The 25,760-nt window shown below is 44.8% G+C and overlaps 1 protein-coding gene across 1 annotated transcript in view; it reads right to left on the bottom strand.

Annotated features, from left to right (window-relative positions):
- MTMR10 (myotubularin related protein 10) overlaps nt 1-20,240 on the bottom strand; it is a 73,919-nt gene extending 53,679 nt beyond the window's left edge. The window contains exon 1 of the mRNA XM_065412336.1: nt 20,220-20,240. The gene's annotated coding sequence lies outside the window, so the exon portion shown is untranslated. The remainder of the gene's footprint in view (nt 1-20,219) is intronic.
- Between the last annotated feature and the right edge of the window lie 5,520 nt (nt 20,241-25,760).

Raw genomic sequence — 25,760 nt, 5'->3', positions numbered from 1 at the left:
AGGAAGCAGGAGTGATCTAATAAATGAAATATTGTGTTTGAGTTAATATGCTCAGGCATGAACATAGTACCAGCCTGGATTGCAGCACATTCTGGGACACATGGCAATAAAATAGCTGATAAGGAAGTGAAAAATGCTTTTAAAAAAATGGAGAAATTGATATAAAAAGCCCTGAGTAAGCAGGAGTTTAAAAGTTTAGTTTAAAAAGAAAAGTCAAGAATTGTGGACCAAGGAGTAAAGAGGAAGAAGATTCTATAACGTATGACCCAAAATAGAGGATAATGCACTACTTCAAAGTTATCAAAAGAATCAGCGAAGGACTCTCATTTAGACCGTTAACTGGTCATTGTGATTTGAAGAATAATTTATGTGTATTGAATAGATACAAGGATACGTAACTCATGTAAGGTTAAACAAACAGATGATCACCTGATATGGGAAAGCAATGAGTGTTCCCAGAAAAGAAAGGCTCCTTATGAAGAATTTAGATGCTTTAAGGTGACAGAATGTATTATGAGGGATTTAGTGAGAGTATCAAGAAAATGAGGTGATATTAAAGTTCTATTACCTTTTTTAAGGATATAGAGCAGGGTAAGAGTGCAGTGGCATGAATGTAAGAGGAATATAGTAGGTGGTGGTTATAGATTGAGTCAGTCAGTCAGAGAAGGTTGGAAGATGACTGCTGCCAGAGATCAAGAGACTGGAGGTCTTTGGGGAAAGCTGCAGAGAGCAGAAAGCTCTCCACAGGCCCTCCCTGGAAAGGGGGAAGAATTATCAGGAAGCTAGTTGAAAGGCTAGCCTGCTGACCTTCCTGAGCCTCAGAGCCTTGGCTAAAGAAGGCTGGAGGCTGAGAGCTGCAGAGGAGATGCCTGCTGGCTCTCTGAGCTGAAGCTGTAGGGCCAGAGAAGGCTGGGGATGAGGCATGGTGAGAGACAACAGAGCTGCACCAGAGTTGAGAGTGATAAAAGTCATTGAAGTAATACCGGAGACCTTGTACGAGATGAGAGGTGCCATGGCTGTACTTGATGTGTGATAGACTGCTGGGTCTTGAAGACTGAATGTACTGTTTAGACTAGTGATACTCAGACTGAGGTTTGAGAGCTGCAAGTGGCTCTTTAATATGTCTCCTTATGCTCTTTGCAGCATATATTAAAACACTGATTTAATTATTAACCAGTCTAAGCTATTAACCAATCAGGACATTCACTATGTTATTAACCAATTATAGTTGATAAAACAATAATACTTGTTCAGTCATTTTGCTGTGACAGAGGGGAGAGAGAGAATATGTATGAATGTGTGAATATATGTGAATTCATTGTTTCATTTACTATAATACTCTATAGTCATATTTAAACAGTCTGACAGGGGAAATATGTAGGTCTGTGTGTGTAATATTTCCTGTCAGACTGTTTAAATATGACTATAGAGTATTATAGTAAATGAAACAATGAATTCACACAACTGTGGCTCATTTGGGTAATGCTGATCACTAATTTGGTTCCTGAACCACTGAGGTCTGATCATCACTGGTTTAAACTATGCTGGTGAACTCTGGGTTCTGGCTGTGGGACTTCTGTTACCGTTTATGTGCATGGGGATTTCTTTTGTAACAAGTTAGCCCAGCAAGAGCTATATACACACACATTTGGAAAGCCTTTGTTGGACTACTTCTGGGAATCACTGAAGGGAAAACTGAGGCAGGCGTACCTGTTATGCTTTGACTTGGTGCTGGAGACTGTCCAAGGAGGGGCCAACTTGTCACACCCAGATTCTCAGTAATATCAGGCTATCAGAAGCTGCCCCTTTTCAGTAACAACAATCCATTATTTTGAATTTATTGGTGTCCTTCACCTTTATATTAAAAATTGTTTGAAGAGAATTTAAATATACTAACTCAAAGCAAAAAGCCATTGACAGCTACATACTTTTAAATGTTCATGTTTCATGTCTTCTTTTTGATGTAGTCATTAAATCTACACAGCTGTCAAATGAGTACTACATTTAAAGAAGTCACCTATCACACGCCATACTATGTAAATCTGCTCTCTTTCAAGTGACATTAAAAGGGCAGCCCCTTGTTGAAGATATACTGCACATTTCAACCACTGCAATCATACATGTACAAAACAGGGAATATGGGAAGACTGTATGAACAAAAGGGTAGGGTATAAAAGGCACTAGCTGAAAGGTTTGAGTGTGCATGTGTATATCTACTTTTCCAGAAAGTTAAGCTTACACTAAACCTTTTCTATTTTGCTAAGGTGCGTTATCTGTAGTCTTAGGCCTGGTCTACACTTACCCCCCAAGTCGAAGTAAGGTACGCAAATTCAGCTACGTGAATAACGTAGCTGAATTCGACATACCTTACTTCGAATTTACCGCGGTCCACACGCGGCAGGCAGGCTCCCCCGTCGACTTCGCGGTACTCCTCTCGCCGAGCTGGAGTACCGCAGTCGACGGGGATCACTTCCTGGTTCGATTTATCGCGTCCACACCAGACGCGATAAATCGAACTCGGAACTTCGATCCGCAGCCGTCGAACTACCGCGTAAGTGTAGACTAGCCCTTAGGAGCTGCTTCTGCTCTCACCAGTTTTACACTACCTGAACAATGAAGTGAGTGCAGAAGCAGGCCCTCAGTATCACAAAATTTTATTTGCTCTTCATTTACAATAAGAAAACCACATAAGGCCATATCTGAAGGATCAATAGCATAAAAGGCTCTCTCTATACAAAGAATAAAACTATATTATGTGTAACCAGGCTCTGGCATGCTCAGCTGACATGGTTATATAGCCAGCATAGTTTGATCTCATCCACAAAATAGTACATTTCCCAAAATTGTGGGAAACTTGATCCAGAACCATTACCTTGTACTACTGTGTGTATATGTGTGCAGTGTACTCACCAGTGCATTCAAGAAAATATGGACAAACAACTCTGTGTGACTTTCACATGTTACTAAACTTTGGGATGTCCTCCTGTATAAAAGATCTAGGAAGTAGGACTGGTTAGCTCACTTAGGGCTTGTCTACACTTACCGGGGGAATCAACTAGCGGCGACTCCTGTACTCTACCAGATGGAGAAGAGTAGGGGGAGCAGGGTGGATAAAAATCAATGATTTTAAAAATAAATAAATAAATAAATAAATAAATAGTTTAAATCGGATTTTTTTTTATAAAATGCTTTTTGAGGAAAACACCTATCTAAAGATAGTTTTAATTAAGATACATTATAGCTCAAAGACATCTCATCATGGAATACGGATTATAAATTCTAATTCTTCTTCGAGTGCTTGCTCATATCGATTCCAATTAGGTGTGCGCGCGCCGCGTGCACGATCGTCGGAGAATTTTTACCCTAGCAACACCCGGTGGGTCGGCTGTGGAGCCCCCTGGAGTGGCGCCTTCATGGCGCTGGATATATACCCCAGCCGACCCAGCGCCCCCTCAGTTCCTTCTTACCGCCCCCGACGGTCGTTGGAACTGTGGAGCGCGGCATAGCTGTTCTCCACTCTCCCTAGCTTATCCTGTTTTCGCTGTAGATAGTTGTAGTTATAGTTGTTGTATAGAGTTAGATAGTTATTCATTTTAGTTTTAATAGTTATAAATAGTTAGCGGGGGTTAAGGGGGTTGTTCTCCCCCCTTTTCCCCCCGGCGCATAGCCAGGCTCATGCCCAAGGCTCCTGGCTTTAAGCAGTGCGCGTCCTGCGCTAAGCCTATGCCGACGAGTGACCCGCACAACTCCTGTTTGAAGTGCCTCGGAGAATCCCATCAGGCAGATAAGTGCCATATCTGTAAGGCCTTCAAGCCAAGAACTAGAAAGGAGCGGGACTTTAGACTTCGGCAGCTCCTAATGGAGGCGGCACTTAGCCCGGATCCTCCCTCGGCGCGCCCAGCCCCGGCGCCGAGCGCCTCGGTGCGCAGCGCCCCGGCGGCCCCCACGGGTACTGCACCGCGTGCTGATTCGGATAAGTCCTCACGGCACCGGCCGCCTTCGGCACCGCACCCGCAAGGGACTCGGCACCGGTCCATATCTCCGGGCCACAAGAAAGCCCGCAAGGCGCAGGAGACTAATGTCCCTAAGACGCCGGCTCCCCCGGTGCCGGGGGTAGAGCCGCATCCACCTTTAGAGCGCCAGAAACAAGTGCCTGCCACACCGTCGACTCCGGCACCGAAGCCGTTGAGTCCGGTGCGGACTGTATCTCCACCTCGGTCGGCGCTTGAGCCTTGTCTCCCGTCCACTCCAGAGACCTTCGCAACGGCGAGAGACCTTATTGCTCTCACGGAGCAGGTACCGTCCCAACCACTGGCACCGTCGGCTCCTCACGCGGTGCAATCCAGGGGCAAGCCTGCCCTGGTACGCCCGCCGTCTCAGGACGTGGACTCACGGCACCGCTCCAGGTCTCGGAGCAGGTCCCGACGCCGCTCGCAGTCCCGGCGCCGACTATCACCTCGGCACCGGTCGTACTCGCGGCCAAGATCTTCTTCACGGCACCGGTCTACGTCTCGGCCCCGTCACGATCATCGGTACCGATCGGACTCAAGACGTAGTTCTCGGCACCGGTACGAGCGTCGTTCGACTTCGAGGGGCCGCTCCCGGTACCACCTCTCGTCGCGGTCGTCGTCCCGCTCAAGGTCCGGATCTCGGCACCGGCGGGGCTACCGGCACCGTTCCCGATCCCGGTACCGCTCACCGGCACCGCGCAGGGACCGATCCCCCTACGACCGGCACCGATCGGCACCGCACCATCCGGAGCCGGTTTCGACGCGCTCGGCACCGCCTTGGCCCTCGAGATCGCCATCTCGTTCCTCGGAGCGGGCCTCGAGATCGGCGTACCCTCCTCAGGGGCAGGCGGCTACGTCTGACTTGGGCCCTTGGCAGGACGCGGTCGTGGACCCTGTGCAGGGACCTGCGCACTGGTCCTTTTGGACTCCGTGGGCCTACCATCAGGCTCAGGGGGCTCCACCACCATCAGCCTCTCGCTCGGCACGTTCCGAGCCCAGGGCCCCGGAGGCCACCATCTCCCGCCCTCCCCCAGGAGGCATGGAGGCCCCCGTGCCCACACCAACTGAGGCCCCGGACCCAGAGGCAGGCGATGCTCCGCTTCAGGGACCCCTGGAGCAGGACCCGGCATTAGACCCCTTGCCACCGGAGGCATCCTCCTCATCTTCCCCAGATGAGGCGGTGGCGGGCACAACCGCCACGGGTCCGCCCCCTATAGATCTTCGGGCCCACCAGGACCTATTGCGCCGGCTGGCGCGTAATATGGATCTCCGGGCGGAGGAGATCGTAGAGGTACAGGACCCGGTGGTGAGCATCCTCTCCGCTGATGCCCCATCTAGAGTGGCACTACCTCTTATACGCACAATTGAGGCGAATGCCACTTCGATATGGCAAACCCCTGCCTCTATCCCGCCCACAGCCAGAGGCATGGAAAGAAAGTACTTTGTCTCTTCAAAGGACTACGAGTACCTCTATACCCACCCCCAACCGTGCTCACTAGTGGTGTCATCGGTGAACGCACGGGAACGCCACGGCCAGCAGGCTGCAGCGCCCAAATCGAAGGACGCTAAGCGCTTCGATTTGTTTGGGCGCAAGGTGTATTCGGCGGGAGGGCTACAACTTAGAGCGGCCAACCAGCAGGCGCTCTTGAGCCGCTATAACTTTAATTCCTGGGCCTCGATGGGGAAATTTAAAGAACTGGTTCCCCAAGACTCCAGGGAAGAGTTTGGGGCCTTAGTAGAGGAAGGTAAGAAGGTGGCACGTACCTCCTTACAGGCCTCTTTAGACATTGCGGACTCGGCCGCTAGAACACTGGCCTCAGGTATAGCCATGCGGCGTATCTCCTGGCTCCAGGTCTCAGGCTTGCCGCCTGAACTTCAGCAGACGCTGCAGGACTTACCCTTTGAGGGCCAGGGCCTGTTCTCCGAGAAGACGGACTCTCGGCTGCAGAGCCTTAAGGACTCAAGGACAATCATGCGCTCCCTGGGGATGCATGTCCCAGGGCCTCAGCGCAGACCCTTTAGGCCCCAGCCTCAAAGGTTCTACCCTCCCCCGCCTCGTCAGAGACAGGACTTTGCCAGAAGGCGGGGTTGAGGTGGCAGGCGAAGGTCAACCGGCCCTCAACCGGCCCAAAACCAAGGGCCGCCTAGGCCACCTTCAGGCCCTAGGCAGAACTTCTGAAGGTGCGGTCGAGGACGGCACCTCAACCAATATCCAGGATCCAACTCCCTCCTTTCGGGATCGCCTCTCCCATTTCCACCGTGCTTGGTGCCTTATAACCTCGGACCGCTGGGTCCTTCGCACGGTGGAGAGGGGATACGCTCTTCAATTTTCCTCGTTCCCCCCCTCCCATTCCCCCTCCCCGTCCCTCTTCAGGGACCCTTCTCACGAGCAACTCCTTACACAGGAGGTTTTTGGACTCCTCTCTATGGGGGCCATAGAGGAGGTTCCGCTAGAGTTAAGGGGCAGGGGGTTTTATTCCCGCTACTTCCTGATCCCCAAGTCAAAAGGGGGTCTGCGACCCATCTTAGACTTGCGCGGACTCAACAAATTCATAGTAAAGTTGAAGTTCCGCATGGTATCATTGGGGACCATTATCCCTTCCCTGGATCCTGGAGATTGGTTCGCCGCCCTCGACATGAAGGACGCATATTTCCACATAGCGATCTATCCCCCTCACAGGCGCTTCCTGCGATTTGTAGTAAACAAGGTGCACTACCAATTTGCAGTCCTTCCCTTCGGCTTGTCCTCGGCTCCCAGGGTGTTCACAAAGTGTGTGGCGGTCGTCGCGGCATACCTCCGTCGACAAGGGATACAGGTGTTCCCGTATTTAGACGACTGGCTGGTACGCGGCCGCACCAGAGACCAAGTTCAAGGTCATGTTCACATAGTGATACAAACTTTCCATGAGCTGGGCATCCTGCTCAACAGAGAGAAGTCCACTCTAGTGCCAACCCAGAGGATAGAATTTATCGGAGCAATCCTAGACTCCACATGTGCCCGAGCTATCCTACCAGACAACCGCTTTCATACCATCACAAGCGTCGTTCAAGGACTCAGGGCATTTCCGATTACCACAATAAGGACATGCCTCGCCCTGTTGGGTCACATGGCCTCGTGCACTTACGTAACCAGGCATGCCAGACTTCGGCTTCGCCCACTACAGGCTTGGGTATCATCGGTGTACCGTCCTCACCGAGACAACCTGAACATGGTGGTCACGGTTCCAGGTTCGGTCTTGACCTCCCTCACCTGGTGGTTGGATCGCACGACAGTCTGTGCAGGAGTGCCGTTTCACGCCCCACAACCCTCCCTCCACCTGGTCACGGACGCTTCATCTCTAGGATGGGGCGCTCACCTCGGGGAGCACCATACCCAGGGCCTGTGGACCGCGTCCCAACTAGCCCTGCACATCAACGTCCGAGAGTTGATGGCGGTGCGCCTAGCCTGCCAGGCATTTCTCAACCTCCTACAGGGCCGGTGCGTGTTGGTTCTCACCGACAACACCACGGCCATGTTTTACATCAACAAGCAAGGCGGAGCCCACTCATCGCTCCTATGCCAAGAGGCCATTCGCCTGTGGGACTTCTGCATCGCCCACTCGATACACCCCACGGCATCGTTCCTCCCTGGAGTCCAGAATACGCTGGCGGACCGTCTCAGCAGGTCCTTCCAGACGCACGAGTGGTCAATTCGCCCCGACATCATCTATTCCATCTTCCAGAGGTGGGGATTTCCCCAGGTCGACCTGTTTGCGTCTCGTGCCAACAGGAAGTGCCAGACATTCTGCTCCCTGCAAGGGCGAGCTCGAGGCTCTCTGTCGGACGCCTTCCTTCTATCATGGAAGGATCGCCTGTTCTACGCCTTTCCTCCATTTCCACTGGTCCACAGGGTATTACTCAAGTTACGCAGAGACCAGGCACGTGTGATTCTAGTCGCTCCAGCTTGGCCAAGGCAGCACTGGTACACCACACTGTTGGAGCTCTCGGTTCAAGCACCGATCACGCTTCCCTCGTGCCCCGACCTCATCTCTCAGGACCACGGCCGGCTGTGTCACCCCGACCTGCAATCGCTCCACCTCACAGCGTGGATGCTCCATGGCTGAATCGGACAGAGCAGCAATGCTCCCAGCCCGTCCAACGGATTCTGCTGGGAAGTAGAAAGCCCTCTACACGGACCACTTACTTAGCCAAGTGGAAACGGTTCTCCTGTTGGTGTGAGCAACGAGCTACGTCCCCCTTGCAGGCGCCTATTCCTCTCATACTTGAATATCTCCTATCCCTAAAACAGCAGGGCTTGGCGATATCTTCAATCAGGGTTCACCTCGCCGCTATTTCAGCGTTCCACCCAGGAGAGCCCGCTTCCTCGGTCTTCTCTAACCCGATGGTCGTTAGATTCCTCAAGGGTTTGGACCGGCTGTACCCGCAGCAACGCCAGCCCGTTCCGACGTGGGACCTCAACCTGGTCCTTTCCAAGCTCACAGGGCCTCCGTTTGAACCATTGGCTACCTGTTCACTCCTGTATCTATCCTGGAAGACAGCCTTCCTTGTAGCCATCACCTCAGCACGGCGCGTTTCTGAACTCAGAGCGCTCACGTCCGAGCCCCCATACACGGTGTTCCATAAGGACAAGGTGCAGCTTCGCCCCCACCCTGCCTTTCTTCCCAAGGTGGTCTCACCTTTCCACGTGAACCAGGATATATTTCTCCCGGTCTTCCATCCTAAGCCGCACGCTACTCGCCAAGACCAGCGTTTGCATTCTTTGGACGTACGCAGGGCCCTGGCCTTCTATATTGACCGTACAAAGCCGTTTAGAAAGACCACACAACTCTTCATTGCAGTCGCCGACCGGATGAAAGGCTCACCGGTCTCCTCACAGTGCCTATCCTCTTGGATCACGTCCTGTATTCGTGCTTGCTACGACCTGGCCGGGGTCCCGACGCCACGCCTCACCGCTCACTCCACGAGAGCCCAGGCCTCCTCGACTGCCTTCCTGGCTCAAGTCCCGATCCAGGACATTTGTAGAGCTGCAGTTTGGTCGTCAGTCCACACATTCGCCGCTCACTATGCGCTGGTGCAGCAATCCAGAGACGATGCTGCATTCGGCTCAGCAGTTTTGCACACAGCAATGTCTCACTCCGACCCCACCACCTAGGTAAGGCTTGGGAGTCACCTAATTGGAATCGATATGAGCAAGCACTAGAAGAAGAAAAGACGGTTACTCACCGTTGTAACTGTTGTTCTTCGAGATGTGTTGCTCATATCCATTCCAAACCCGCCCCCCTTCCCCACTGTCGGAGTAGCCGGCAAGAAGGAACTGAGGGGGCGCTGGGTCGGCTGGGGTATATATCCAGCGCCATGAAGGCGCCACTCCAGGGGGCTCCACAGCCGACCCACCGGGTGTTGCTAGGGTAAAAATTCTCCGACGATCGTGCACGCGGCGCGCGCACACCTAATTGGAATGGATATGAGCAACACATCTCGAAGAACAACAGTTACAACGGTGAGTAACCGTCTTTTCTACAGTATGAGACAATATATTCATGTAATTTTAAGAAAAGTTTTGTAAATGAGTTCCAATAGTTCATGGATTAGGGACCCAATCTTATAGGGCTCCAGGGCTTCTGTATAGATTATTTAGGTTAATCTTTCTATCTACTCAATGGGACTCAGTGCTCAGTGTAGAAGATACCATCAGAGATGCTTAGTTTTACAGTTCTCAAACTGTGGATTTGTGTCTCCATAGACAACATGCTTGTTAACAGCAAAAATGTTTTTAAATAAATATCTGTATCTATATATAGAGAGAGGTGAAAAATAACAGACCTCATTCCTACTGTCCCTCTGCAAATTTGTGTACACAGAGTCAATCCCTCTCTCTAAAAGTGCAAAGTTTCAAAAAGTTCAATGAATAGAAGATGTTTGGGGGAGGAATAGATCTGGACAAGGAGAAAAAATCTGGAGATAAATGCGAGAAGGGAGAGACAGGCAGGAGAAACAAAAGTGAAAGTGTTTGAGCGGCATATTCCAGAAGTCTTGAGGTCTTTCTGAGTGTAGCCTTCATTGATTTGAGATCTACCATACCATTCTCTCACTAGAAGGGAAAACCTATCTTCAGGTTGGTAAACGATTTTATTTCATACTTCGCTCTTTAGTACTGCCGGTCTTCCTTCTGGACTATTCTTGAATTCTCATGTTTGAGCAAAAAAATATAGTTGTTACTCTATGGTACTATCATTTTAGATGCAGTTGTGATAAAAAATAAAGAGCTGAAATAGGCAGATCTTCCTTTTACAATTTCACCTTTAAAGTAGTACTGAGTGTCAGTGAATACAATGGGTAATACTAAATGAGTAGTATGGTAATAATAATTAAATAACTGCATTGACTTATTTTGTTTAGGAGAATCCATCCTCAATATACAGGATTCTGAAGACTATCCATCTTCAAGATCACCATCATTTTCTATAGTTTCAGAGTTATCTGCCAATGATAGTGTTTCAGTCACATCATGAATGTCACATAGCCACAGTATATCACCGGAAGCAAAAAGAAAAAAAAAAAATCTCCATCATCCAGAAACAACCATAGATAAGTTTGTGATAAGAACCAGCAGATTACAAAAAGAGGTAATTGATCAAAAAATTGCCCGGCTTGTTTATGCAACAAACTCTCCTTGCTGCATGATTGAGAACCCACACTTCCTTAACGTGGTTCAGTCATTACGACCAGGATACAGTCCACACAACAGAGCAGATGTCGCAGGCAAATTGTTGGATAAAGAGTATGAAAGAGAAATTGAGCAGTATGCAAAAGGTCTACAGGGTAAAATTGTTAACCCGAGTCTTGATGGGTGGAGCAATGTCCACAATGATCCTGTTGTATGTGCTTATGTGACAACAGAAGAAGGGAATGGCTTGCTTACAGAAACAATTGATACATCAGGAAATGCACACACAGCAGAATACTTACAAGAAGTAGCAGTAAAAGCTATAACAAACTCTGAAAAAAAATTCAAATGTCTAGTATGCAGCTTGGTCACAGACAATGCTGCAAATGTATCCAAGACGAGAAGAAATTATTTAGAAGAGAGTGAAGAGAGTCCCAAGCTAATATACGGTTGCAGTGCTCATTTGATGCAACTCCTAGCCAAAGACTTCAGTGTTCCAGAAATAAAGGCTAATGTTGTTGAAATGGCAAAATACTTCCGTAACAACCACTTTGTAGCAGCTGCTCTGAAAAAAATGGGAGGAACCAAGCTAACTCTCCCATAAGACGTGCGATGGAACTCAGTAGTGGACTGTTCTGAGCACTCTATCAAGAACTGGCCTAATCTGATGACAGTTTGTGAACAAAATTGTGAAAAAATAGATGGCACTGTCACAGCCAAAGTTCTCAACATTGGGCTTAAGAGAAATGTTGAACACATGCTGATTACCCTGAAGCCTATTTCTGTAGCCTTGAACAAAATGCAGGGAAATAACTGTTTTATTGCTGACACTGTTGAAATTTGGAAGGAAATGAGTGAGATCTTAAAAAGAGAAATATGCAATGACAGAGTTAAATTACAAGCATTACAAAAAACGAATGAGACAAGCACTATCTCCAGCTCATTTTCTTGCAGATATTCTCAATACTTGGTAACAGGGTCAAAACTTAACTGCTGAAGAAGAGGAGTTGGCTATGACATGGACATGCAGCAATCATCCCTCCATAATGCCAACTATAATAAACTTCAGAGCTAAGGGTGAACCATTCAAGAAATATATGTTTGCTGATGATGTTTTAAAGAAAGTCACACCAGTGAACTGGTGGAAATCACTTTATCACTTCAACCGTGTCTGAATCCAAGTGCTTATCTCACTTTTAAAATCAGTAACTTCTTCTGCCAGTGTAGAAAAAATATTTTCTTCCTTTGGACTAATTCATTCCAAATTGAGAAATCGTTTGGGACCTGAAAAAGCAGGAAAGCTTGTTTTTCTTTTCCAGATTATGAACAAACAGAAAATGAAGGTGAAGACGACTGAGTTAGCTGCAGAAGCCAATATTTTAAGTTTCTCATGTTGACCTGGCTGACACAGTCGATTTAATTTTTGTGGGTTTTTTTAATATTTCATTTAACTATTTTAGTTAAAAACAATTTTAACAAAAACAAACCTGATTTTAAAAAACTTGAATGTTTAACCAAATTCAAAAATTCATATGCTTGTTTTGTTAGAATATTCTATGTTTGCCATTGAAGAAAAAAATTCAGAACACATAACGTTGTTTTAGTGAAATAAAACAATTTAAATGTCTGTCTGGTGATGTTCTCCTCCTAATACAGCATGGCAAGAAAATCCTCCAAATATTAATGATTAATCTGTTGAATTGGAGATATTTATGAAGTCATTGGGAGGGGAACTATCTATTTCAATTACCTTTGGTAAATGAAATAACCAAACAATCACTCATTTTCTGATATAGCTGTAAAACTAATCTGAAAAGTTTTCAAAATAAATCACTTAAAAATGTATAGTGTGTACCGTCTAAAAATGAAGCCTACATCTATCTGAGTTATGAAGACTATGTATTAAGGTTATAACAACCAACAAGAATGCAGTTTTATGTAGAAATCCATGATTAAATCGAGTCTTCCGGACTAGTGATTTTAAAACATGATTTAAATCAATTTGAATAAATTGAATAAAATCAATAAATTTGATTTTAATCAATTTGATTTAAATCAAATCCACACTGAGGGGGAGTCAACAGGAGAGCATCTCCCGTCAAAATCGCTTAGCGTGGACCCCGCGGTAAATAGATCTAAGCTACATCGATTTGAGTTAAGCCATTCACAGAACTCAAATTGCATAGCTTAGATCGAATTTCCCCTGTAGTGTAGACAAGGCCCTAGAGAGGCAAGGTTAGGCAGTACAACCAACACAACTGAAGAACAGTTCTGTATCTAGGAATCAGGGCATAGGCCCGTTAATAGACAGGTTCAAAAATATGGAACACTCACTTGGTAATAAACCACATGTCTATGATGCGTGTGACCACTAATAGCTTGTGGAGTCATAGATCATAATTTTTACCCCCATTTTGCTAAACGGCACCCTCAAGGATTGAACTCACAACCCTGGGTTTAGGAGGCCAATTGTCAAACCACTGAGCTATGCCTCAGCCATGTGATAACCCGACTACAAACTTATTAAAGGTTTCATCCTGTACCAGCAAAGTCAGTGGGAATTTTACTACAGTATTAACTTCAACGCTGTACTCTTGGGGTCAGACCCTTGACCAACAGCGGAGTCCAAAAGTCCAAGTTTTTCTCCCCTGCTCCCACTTCTGTAGCACAGTTGTCTAACCAGCACTATTACCACACCCTTTATGGCGCTGATGCAGACAGAGTCTGGAAAAATTAAAGTGCTACCTAATTTGTTTTACTTAATTTATAGTGTATATTTTTTTATAAAAAATAGAAGAATGCTAAACAGCCTTCCCTAGCTAGGTTGTTATAAAGGCACATTACTGAAAACCAGTTATTAAGTTCTATTTACTTACCTGGCAGCAGATTATTATACAAAAGCAACATTTTAAAGGAATTATTATTTATATATGTAAGAGAAGAAATGGTGCTGTCCCTCTTGAATACAGAAATATCCATTTTCACAGCAATATAAAAAATGTGTGTTTCTTACTAGTTAATTGTGGACTGTTTTTAGGTTACGTTGGTAACCACACACATATTGTGTCTCCTCCCCATGAACGAGAGAGAGAGAGAGAGGGAGGGAGAGAGGGGGAGGAAAAAAGGATCCAGAAAATTAACTTCCTTTCTCAATTCTAAAGATGGGTAGGCTGGTACAGGAGAGTGACTCTGGACCAGTAGATGGAGCTGGCTGGAAGAGTTTCCCTGCACACTGTGGAAAATGTAGATAAAAAGGGAATAATGATACTGACCTCGTTTGTAAAGTGCTTTGAGATCTATGGATGAAAAGCACCATGTAAAAGCTAGATATTATTAGTCAAAGTTTTCTACAGAAAGACACATTCTGCAAAAATTGCTTTTACTGAAAAACCAATTTTCCATTGAAAATCAGTTTTGATGGAAAATTTCTGACCAGCCTGACCAGTGGAGCTACTGAAAGCGGTGCAAAGCTAATGTGAATTAACTTCCTGCTGCCCCATGCAGTCCCTTGCTTGTCCTGCCCTATGCTCACTCCCATCGAAGTTACTATGCTTCTGAAACTTCTCTAAGCTCTGCAAAGCAGATGTGGGTGGTGACAGGAAAAGACAACTCAGAAAATGGTTGCTTGTGGATAGGAAGCTTAGAATAATCCTGGGAGGACTGTACATTTGCTTACAACCCCTACACCTTCACAGTCCTGGGAGGTGGAGATCTTTAGCCCTGAGGGGCCTGCCTTCCCCCATACAGCAATTTAATTTAAGAATGTCAGCTAGTTCTGCGAACTGTGGACTTCTTCACTTTGATCAGTTTTCACTTAGATGGTAGAATCCCACCCTAGCTCTGAAGTCAGAAAGCTTTGATTCACATGACTCCCCAGTGTTACAACACTGCCATGATCCTTGATTCAGCATCCAGTGGAGGAGTAGAGATCAGCAGTTGTATAGACACAAATAGCAACTGCTGAGCAGAACACTTGTAATCTGCTCTCCTTTTCACAGCAAGAGAGCTTGGCTGAATCAGGAAGGTATTCAGGGTTCCATGCCAAGGAGTAGGAATGGGCTTCAGAAATTTTCCTTAACTTACTGAAACTATAAAGACAAGTAATTCCCTTGAAATGGGAGATTTAAGATTTCCACTGGACAGAGGCATGAGAAAAGCCAAACATGTTTTGTGAATTCTCAGATTCCTGCTTCTCCCACTGACCTGCTGTGTGTGTCTTTGGGTAAGTCACTACTTACTATCTGGACTTCAATTTTCTCATCTGAAAAGTTGGGATAATGAATCTTACCCGCTTTTTATAAAACATTACGAGATGTGCAGATGAACAGAGCTATGTAAGCGGTAAGTACATATGTTCACCATTTGGATAGACCATAGTACTTAAGATGTTACTTTACCTCTTGTAAAAACAAAAAGGACCTTGGTTTTCATTAAGTACTCCTCCAGTAAGCACAAATTGGATATTATAATTTCAAAAGTTATTAGGAATGATACTGTCTACAAAAGCTTGGTTTTAAATCTTCATCTATACAGTATTTTTAATTTTACCGTTAGGAAGTGGAGTCACAAATGGAAGGTGAACAAATAGCACAGGGGTATGTATCAGTTTGCCTGCATCCTGGCTAAACACTATACCATGATTTAGACTTTATACAAAATTTAGAACATAGACTACGTGCGAGCAGAACAAAAGGTCCTGGGTATGAACAACATGAAACAAAACTGTTTTTAAAAACTCCACTGAGGTCTATTGTCAAGTTGCATGTTCTGTTGCACAGCGTGGTTGGCAATTCATCTAAACATAAGACAGCTAGAATATAATTCAGGACACATTTTGTATACTATACAATTTTGAAAACGCTTATGACAATGTCTCAAATGCTATAGAACTTTTTAGTGGAACAGCAACTAGTGTAACCAATTCCCTGAAGATTGCTTGTAAGCAGAAAACTTACATACAAGATTTACTCTAGTACACAATTTGTAAAATCATCAGTCATAACTACAACTCTCCAAAAATAAGCCAGCCAGTATTCTATTAACTAGGTATGTCACACTGCGGGGGGCTGTCTGCCAGACTACTTGCTGTTTCTCTACTTTGCTCATTAGAAATATGTTTAAAATGTAACCTGTTCAGATCAATAAACTAATAAAACAAAGGAGGAGAAACTATTGCTGAGGCCAGTGTTCCAAACAACTGTGGCAAACATTCTTGATCAGGAAACAGGACTGGAAGAACATAGAGGAAGGTAAAAGAAAACAGATTTTAATTCTGAATATAATTACATATAAAGAAACTTTCAAACTTAATTTGAGAATGAAAATGCCCTGAGGCCATAAAATGATTAATTTTTCACTGTCTATTACAGTCCCAGTACTGACAGCAATTTGGTTTTAAATCCAAGACTCACGATATTTGCTCGTCTTTTCTTAGCACCTCACCTCCCTGGAGTCATGTGATTACACTAGATTCTGAGTTTTCATTAAAAAAAAAAAAAAAAAAAAAAAAAAAAAAAGGTAAGCCTCCTGGTGGCAGAGAAAAAGATTGAAAACATGAACCCTAAAGACTCAATTTATTTTTAATAACGTCCCGGGATTTCTGAATGCTTGGGGTTGGCAATACTGTAGTCCAGCCACAGCACTCCACCTGCCGTCCCCACCCCCTTTCAAACACAAAACAAAACTTAGAAGACAGCATGATGAGTATTTCACCAAACTTCTAGCTTCGGATTCTAGTTTCTACTAACTCAATTGTTTTCTCAAAACTACTATATTTTAGGAATTAACAGTTTCAGACACCAGCTATTTGCAGTTGTCAGAATTACTAAGATTATTACCCTCATTTACAGAGTTTCATCTCAAAGGATTATAAAACAACTTACTAACTATATATCAGTCTTCAACCCCTGAAGTTTAGCTCCACTGGGTTAACATACGGTGGGTTTTTTAACAGTATAGGAAACATTATACAACAATTGTCAGGAAATCAAGAATACAATATTCAATTAATTGCAAGGGGAAGGCAAGTAAAGCAGAACGTAATTAAATAAATTGGAATTTGGACAGAAACTTGGCTTTATGTCTCATCGAGAAGTCAACACCTATAGCACCATAGTGTGTGTGTTTATAGACTTTTCTATGGCACTAACTATATTCAGACATGCACTTAAGCACATGCTTAGCTTTAAGCAGAGGTAGTCTCATTGAAGTCATTTAATTTATCCTGTGAAATTCTGAATTACTATTCACCCCCACTTTATAGATTGGCACACAAAATGAAGCAGTTTGCCCAAGATTACACAGGAAAATCGTGGAAGAATGGAACTCAGATCTCCCAAGATCTTAATCACAACACTACACTTCTGCCCTCACCATGCTGGGGCACTAAATTTGAAATTAACTCACCTCTCAGACCAATTACAGAACAGCTCTAACTGGTATAAGTGATTTCCTGAACAAATGCTCCTAATGCAGAAGGATGGTGACCTCAGGAAGGAATGGCGGTAATGGGAATAAGCAGGCAAAATACTCAACAATTCAGTGTACACAAAGGCCTATTCCCTCTTGGGAAAAAAACCCAAACTGAATTTGTCCTTAAAAAACAAACCAACCCTACACTTTGGTTGTTTGCTACTGTAATGTAGCATGTAAGATGTTGAACAGCATAAAGTCTGTTTAACTGTTTTCTACAGATAAACAACAATCTTTGCTGTTTGCAAAGTACCTACGTTTTATAAGCCACAGAACAAGATACCATACTTTCTTTCATAAGAAGATGCAGTCAATCAATAATTACTCATTCAGGTAAAAATAAAATACTGAACTCTAGCCAAAAAGATTCCTTCCCCTCCACCCCCCTCACAAATTCAGCACACTAAACTTTATCTCAATACACAACAGCATTGCAGTAGTTAGTACTGCTTGATGATTAACAATAGTCAAATACCAGGTAGTAAGTAGGTGAAATAATTAACGTACACACTTGGAACAGTTACTTATTACTTCTCTTGTTCACTTTGAGGGTTGTAATGTCTAAGTCAATTTAAACAGCTGATTACATAGAACCACAGAAATGAAGGGCTGGAAGAGACCTTGAGAAGTCATCTAATCCAACCCCCAGTGCTATGGCAAGACCAAGTAAATCTAGGCCATCCCTGACAAGTGTTTCTCCAAATGTTTTTAAAAGCTTCGATTGATGAAGACTCCATGACCTCCCTTGGAAGCCTATTCCAGATCTTAACTAACCTTATAGTTAGAAAGTTTTTCTTAATAATCTAACCTAAATCTCCCTCACTGCAGCTTAAGCCAATCATTTCTTGTCCTACCTTCATTGGACATGGAGAACAACTGATCACCGTCCTCTTTATAACAGCCCTTAACATATTGGAAGACTTATCAGGTCACCCCTCAATCTTCTTTTCTCAAGACTAAATATGGGACGTTTTTGTAACCTTTCCTCATAGGTCAGGTTTTCTAAACCTTTTATCATTTTTGTTGCTCTCCTCTGTATTCCTTCCAATTTGTCCACATCTTTCCTAAATTGTGGTGCCCAGAATTGGACACAGTCCTCCAGCTGAGGCCTGACCAGTCCCAAATAGGGTGGGACAACTACTGCATGTGTCTTACATACAACCCTCCTGCTAATACACCCCAGCTGTCTTTGCAGCTGCATCATATTCAGTCATTCTTTTCAGAAGTACTATCACCTAGACAATTATTCCTCATTTTGTAGTTGTGCATTTGATTTTTCCTTCTTAAGTGAAGTACTTTGCACTTCACTGTATTGAATTTCATCTTGTTGAATTCAGACCAATTCGTCAAGGTTATTTTGAATTTTAAACCTGGCTGACAAAATGCTTGCATCCCTTCCCAGCCTGGTATCATCTGAAGATTTTATAAGAATACCATCTACTCCATTATCCAAGTCACTAATGGAAATATTGACTAATACTGAACGCAGGACTGACCCCTGTGGGACCCCACTAGCTATGCCCTCCCAATTTGACAGCAAACCATGCCTAACTACTCTGAGTATGGTCTTTCAACCAGTTGTGCACCCACCTTATAATAATTTCATCTAGACCACATTTCCCTAGTTTGCTTATGAGAATGTCATGCAGAAAGGTGTCAAAAGCCTTACTAAAATCAAGATATATCATGACTACTGCTTCTGCACTATCCACTAGGTGGTAACCCTATCAAAGAAAGAAATTAAATTGGTGTGGCATGATTTTTTCTTTACAAAATTCCTTATGATCCCATTATCCTCCAGGTCCTTACAAATTGACTGTTTAATAATTTGCTCCAGTATCTTTCAGGTACTGAAGTCCGGTTGATTGGTCTATAATTCTCTGGGTCCTTCTCCCTCCCCTTTTTAAAGATAGGTACTATGTTTGCCCTTCTGCCATCTTCAGGGACCTCTACTGTCCTCCAGGAGTTCAAAGATAATTACTAATGGCTCCAAGACTGCTTCAGCTAGTTCCTTAAGTACTCTAGTATGAATTTCATCAGGCCCTGCAGACTTGAATACATCTAATTTATCTAATTATTCTTTAGACATGATAACAATGTCCCACTAAAGTAAGTGATACTTTAGGTCATCTATTTTTCTTATCTGTATTTAAATATATATGCTTAGATCTGTTCTAACAAAAATACTCCCACAAAATCCAAGCAATGTTTGCAATCAACCACTATATTTATTGCTCTAATTAGTAAGGAATAGTTTGTGATCCAAGTAATAGCTATAGTATAGTAGGCTGATGGAATTTTTAACGTCAGAACAAGATTTTATAATTCCATGTTTCTCTGAGATAATATAGCTAAATCAAAAGTTTTATTTTCTTAATAAAGAGGTGGTACAAGCAGTCAGACATCTTGGATTCTGATATAAACTACTGATTATAAAGAATGATAAAAAGCTACTCCTTCCTTCCATCACACTCTCTTGAAATAGTATTATGCATTAGTATTTCAAACTATTTCACAGGTTCAAAAAGCTTAGAATCAGATACTGGATATTCAGTAGAGAAAAGGAATGAAGACTTTAACACAGAGCTGCCACCCAGGTCACACAGGCAGGGCGAACCAGAGGCGCAAAGGTCTGCCCACGTGGATCCGACTGCAAAATCGGAGCCTAAATCTGGTGATCCAAAGAGAGAACCCCCTAAACGCTGTGTCACAAAGGCTATCAAATTACAGCGCTTTCCTGTTTCAGATAAGCAAGTAAATATCAAGGCATGAAATTTTACAAAACTGTAACAAAACAAATACCCACCTGTGTTTAGTTTCAAGAGTTAACAACTAAACAAAATTAGAAAATCTCTCACAGACAAGAGTCAGTAGATTTTCTTACTGAGTTACAAGCTGCATTCCCTTAATTACTACATTAAGGTTAGAATAAAAGTTATTATTGGTCAAACAGTAGAGAAAAATAGCGTTACGTGCACGCTATTAATCCTACAAATACTATCAGAGTGAATAGAAGGCACTAAAAAAATAACCCTATGTAGACCTCTGTCAAATCCTTGATTAATATTTACCTGGCAAAAGTACTGGTTCCAGCTTTTTAATCTTGGGCTCTGGGGTTATTTTGTCTTCAACCTGAAACACAATAGCAACACCACAAAAAAGTTAAAATACTTATAAAATTAAAAATATACATAGATTTTCTGATCTTCTTGGGGCCACTTTTTTAGTTTAAAAGTTTTTGAGTCCTAAGTTTCAGGTCCCAATTCTGCAAAGATTTACACGTTTAATACTATACACTCTCCATAGACCTTAATGGAACTACTAATAGGTCTGGTCTATACTGGGGGGGGGGGGGGAAATCAATTTAAGTTACACAAATTCAGCTACGTCGACGTACTTAGATCTACTCACCTGCTGATGCTCCCCTGTTGACTCCGCCTCTCGCTCCGGTGGAGTACCGGAGTCGACGGGAGAGCGCTCGGCAGTCAATTTATCATGTCTAGACTAGATACGATAAATCGAACCCCGCTAGATTGATCACTGCCCATCAATCCAGCGGGTAATGTAGACAAGCCCATAGTGTGTAAACTTAAGCACATGACTAAGTCTAGTCTTTGGGGCCCCAGTAAGGGCCTGTCGCCCTAAATTGCTGGTCTTGCAATAAGATCTATGCATGTGCCTGCACAGACCCCCAGTGATTTAAATAAGGTTCTACACAAGTGCAAGCATCTATCTGCATGAAGAAACATATGAGATCAAGGCCTAAATTTGATGATTTTTTTAAAAGGCACCTTATAAACCATTTTATGTTTAAATTCTAGACCTTAAAAAAAAAATCATCATTAGTTTAAACAGATACAGAAAACCTCAGTTGACACAATGTAACTATTTACATTTCCCATAGAGACAAGGATGCCCTTCCCAGAAAAAAAAACAAAACAAATAATTTTTCATTGTCATTTCTACTTCACTGAAAAAATGTGAAAAAAATATCCAGTTTTTTAGTTTTGGCCATACATGTTAGTACGACACAGCATCCAACTTTTCAGCTAGTAAGTCACACCCCATAAATCTAGATATAAAAATCACTCCTTCTTTAGGGCATGGCAGAAACTCACACTGAAGTTTAGAACCTTTTCATAATAGTTTTACTGAAACATACCGTTTTATTGTCAGCTTTTGATTTCTAGTTAGTGATAATAAGTTTAATGAGTACTGCAGCAGCTTAAATATTTGCATATAAGGAACAAGCACTTATGTTTTCTCTTTAAAGTAACCCAATATTTGACTAGTGCTAAAACAAGGTTCTAGCACTTAGTCACTGTAAAAAGGAAAGTAAAGTCATTCACATATAGCTAAAGTTAGTACAAACCATCCGAACTTTTCTTAGGTTGACAAACTTTATGATTGTGTTTTGGTTAAAAAGTTGTTGCTTCCCTGTAGTTGCAATATAAATGATCTACATAGAGTTTGTGCCTGATTGGGAAAACAAACCTAGACAAAAAGGGGGAACCAGTATCCAGACACCGGCCAATTCCAGGGATGCTGCTGCATCGCTCGGGGGACACTACCCAAGGAAAGTTTTCTTAGCACAGCCGACGAGGGGGTCTCCATCACGCGCAGGTGCTATTTAAACACCGCCGAGAGCCATTCCCGGGCTGATAAGTGTTGCTGAGGGGAAGCCACCCCAAGGAGACCCATCCCCTGTCCCCGGCCCGCAGCTCTAGCGCGCTACGCCGGGGGGAATAGACAGAAAGGGCTGTTACCTGCGGCAGAAGGTAGGACTTGAAGGTGGGTTTCGTTGGCTTGAGCGAAAACATTGCGGCTGCCCCCCGGCAGTCCCCGCAGGAGGCTGCTCCCCGGGTGAGGCAAACAGCGGGGTGAGCCCCCAGTCCTGCCCGAGCCAGGCGGGGTCCGAGCCCTCGAGCCCCCCGGCCCAGGGCTGCAGGCTCCCGGCGCTCTGGAGTTATGAGGCGAGGGAAGGCGGCACCACTGTCCCCCCGTTCCCAAGGGAGGAGTCAGCCGGCTGGGCAGGTCCGGCCTGGGGCTGCCCCGGTCCCTCATGGAGCCCCCGTCAGCCCCGCTGCTCCCTCCCCTGCGGGCCGGCGTGGGGGCGGGGACGTGTGAGGGGAGCCTCCCTGCCCTAGCAGCTCCCTGCCTCCAGCAACAGGAAGCAGCGGCGGCCTTGCTGGGCCCCGGAGGCTGGGGCCTGGGCGGCCATGTTGGAGGCGAGGCTGAGTGTGTACGGCGGCGCGGAGGGGCCAAGCGGCCGCCCCCAGAGGCGTTACCCCCCTCAGCCGCTTCCCCTAACCCCTTCCCCTGCTACGTGTGTGTCCCCACCCCCGCGCTGCGGGCAGCCCGGCCGCACGCCTCGCCGCTGTGACAGGGGCAGGCGGGGCCGTTCTAGGGGCATTTGCCAAGCAGCAGCCCCGAGGGGGACCTAGCTGATCTCCCCGCTTTCCTCTGGGCTTGGCTCTGCACAGCTTCAGCCTTGCCAGCCCCAGGGAAGGGGAAGCTGCCTCCCTCCCTCGGCTGGCCCCACTGCTGTGGCTGCTGCAGCAGCTTTCCATTTACAATTTACAAGCCTGAGTTTGCCCCACCTCATTGGACAAGGTCCTTTCTGCTTCAGCAACCACATATAGTCGGGGGGTGGGGGCGAGGGTTTGCATGCACGCACGCACGTTTTGAGGTTAACTAGACAAGCTGCTTTTGAGATCTCCGACCCATGAGTCCCCAGAGCTGGCTTCTGGCCTGAAACGACGGGCTTTTGGAGGGTTTCAGGCCTGCTTTCAAAATCTCATGCCATTGGGTGCGGCTATGGACCTCATAGCTGCCGCACCACAGCTGAGACAGTGGCATCAAATAGATTGGAAGGATGGCTCCTGCCAACATAGGCTACAGCAAAGGCAGCCTTTGGCAGCTGAAATCCCACTGTTGTCAAAAGATACTTTGTCAGGGATAGTTTACTTTCAAGATTTAAAACAATAAAATATATATGTAACACCATATGTAATATTTGTTTCTCTGTGTAAGAGTGTGTGTGTGGTACGTGCGTTCATTCCAGAGGAAAACCTCAGGCTTTTCCATTCCCGGTCATAGGCAGATATGGGTGTGCTTACACTACTTTTGGAAAAGCTGTAATGCTCCTTTCCCCTTCTCATGCAATCTTACTTACCAGGATCAAAGAAAAATCTGAAACAAGAATTAATAGCTAGCTAATCTATCCCTCAGTGGGAGAAGACTCGGACTCTCGGGCCATATTCTAATTCTGTTACCATTAGGCATGTTGAATTAAATCCATAGGACTACTCAAGGAGTAAGGAACTAGCCACAGTGAGTAAGGGTGGCAAAATCTGGCTCTATTAATGTTTTGTTTACTCCTACTGCATTTTGACTCTATTGTGAGGGTATTTCAAGGTCACTTCCTCTGAGTTTCTTTTTCAGATGCTGGGATCAGTTCCAGCACAACTGTGAAACAGATGAAGAACTTAGGAAAAGAATTGATATACCTACAGAGAGTACTTTATGTAGCACTGTGAGCCTAACCAATACCCTATTCCCTTGTCAGCCAAATAATTTCTTAGAAAAATATTTCTCAACATTAGACATTTTAGTACTTTATAGCAGTAGCTGTCTGTAGTAATTTTGTGTATTTATTAAAATTACAAAAATAAAGTACCTGATTTGTCTGTAAACATAGCCCACAGTAATACTTAGTTGCACAGTGCAACATTTTCAGAGGGCTGAAAAACCACTAACTATTTAATCCACATCTTTTGTTAAGTGAGTATTCTGTCCATTTCCAATAGTGAAAATGAGAGAGAGATCCACACAGCATGGAAACACAGAGCCAGGGAAAAAATTCAGGAGTTTTTGGTTTGCAGTCAATCAACTTCTCATTTTGTCAAATTATTGTCTGTTTCCACTTGGCTGTGAGCAAATATGATAAATACAATAATTTTAATGTCTAATAGAATAATCCTGACTAGAGCATTCAGCATAGTTGCTGCATCACTTGGAAAGTGACAGTCCAGTGAAAGCTCAACACCAGTTCTGGCTGAAGAAAGTTAAATGATGGTCTGGGAGGATTATTTGTTACACTGCCAGGCTTTTCACACTATGAATGGATTGAAATAACTTCGGGATTAACTGCTTCCCCCACCACCTCCTCAACCAACACTCTGAAAATTTTGTCAACTGGAGAATGTATTGTGGTCTCTCACATATTCTGTTTTTTTTTTTTTTTTAAACACAGTTGTACAAAATTTTAAGTGAAATAAAGAGAGATCATTAATGGTTTATAGCTGTGGCTATATGAAAGAGTAAACATGAACATTCATATAGAAATATAACATATCTCAATAGTCTGTAACATAACATAACACGGGTGTGGTGCACACCTATGTGGAAGATGATTCTACTCCATTCCTCTGGTGGTGCTCATGTTGCTAATTACTTTGGACCTAGTAGTTTGGAAGGAGCTTGGGGAGAGAAAATCTTAAGCATTACCTTGTAGATACCCTCATATTTTTCTGTTGGGGGTGTGTATGGAGTTTGTTCACAAAGGCCCGCCCCAAAACCTACGAGAGGCCAGAGCCATCTGTATGGAAACCCTATAACTCTGGCCTACAGTGCAGCTCCAGGAATTTTTCTCCTGCCTGTGTCTGTCCATTTAGGGTGGTCGTAGCTATGTAGAAAATATAATGCTGCCCCTGGCTAGCCGTACTATCTTTTCTGCTCAAATTCTGCAGAGCTAGATGGGAAACAATGTGTGGCTAGCTGTACTGGCCCTTAATTCATCCATACCCCCAGTTAGCCTGTCTCCAATCCTTTTCTCTGTGTAACTCTACACTTGAAGAGTGCCCTTTGCAGGGCACAAAGGAGAGATGGTGCCAGGGAGATGGCTGATGCTCTTAGGTACAGGATCTGTGGGACTTCTGTTCAGGAAGAGTCATTTTTGCACACACTTGGGAAGGACAATCCAGGTCTTTATTTTTAATGCTCAAGTAGTGGGGCTGAATATTCAAATTGTCATAAATGAGTTTCCTATCCTGCTTTAACAATGAATTAACAATCATAACAAAATCATTACTATTTACTATGAAGCAAAAGGTTAAAAGGAAAACTGGTGTAATTTTACCTTAAACAGCTAAATATATCTCGGTATAGCTTTCTGTACGGTATCCCTTTATTAATAAAGAAATCAATATACCATTTCAAACTAATAAAATCAACACAGTTTTAGAAATACCTGCTCGTGTCACAGTAGCTCTAGTCCAGGGGTCGGCAACGTTCGGCACGCGGCTCGCCAGGGTGGGCCGGGCCAGTTTTATTTACCTGCTGACGCGGCAGGTTCGGCCGATCGCGGCCCCCACTGGCCACGGTTCGCTGTCCCGGGCCAATGGGGGTGGCGAGAAGCCGCGGCCAGCACATCGCTCGCCCGTGCCGCTTCTCGCCACCCCCATTGGCCCGGGACAGCGAACCGCGGCCAGTGGGGGCCGCGATCGGCCGAACCTGCCGCGTCAGCAGGTAAATAAAACTGGCCCGACCCGCCAGGGTGCTTACCCTGGCGAGCCGCGTGCCAACGTTACCGACCCCTGCTCTAGTCAATA

The sequence above is a fragment of the Emys orbicularis genome, chromosome 10 (genome assembly GCF_028017835.1).
Source record: "Emys orbicularis isolate rEmyOrb1 chromosome 10, rEmyOrb1.hap1, whole genome shotgun sequence".
Taxonomy (NCBI): domain Eukaryota; kingdom Metazoa; phylum Chordata; order Testudines; family Emydidae; genus Emys; species Emys orbicularis.
This window is presented reverse-complemented; position numbering and strand designations above follow the sequence as displayed.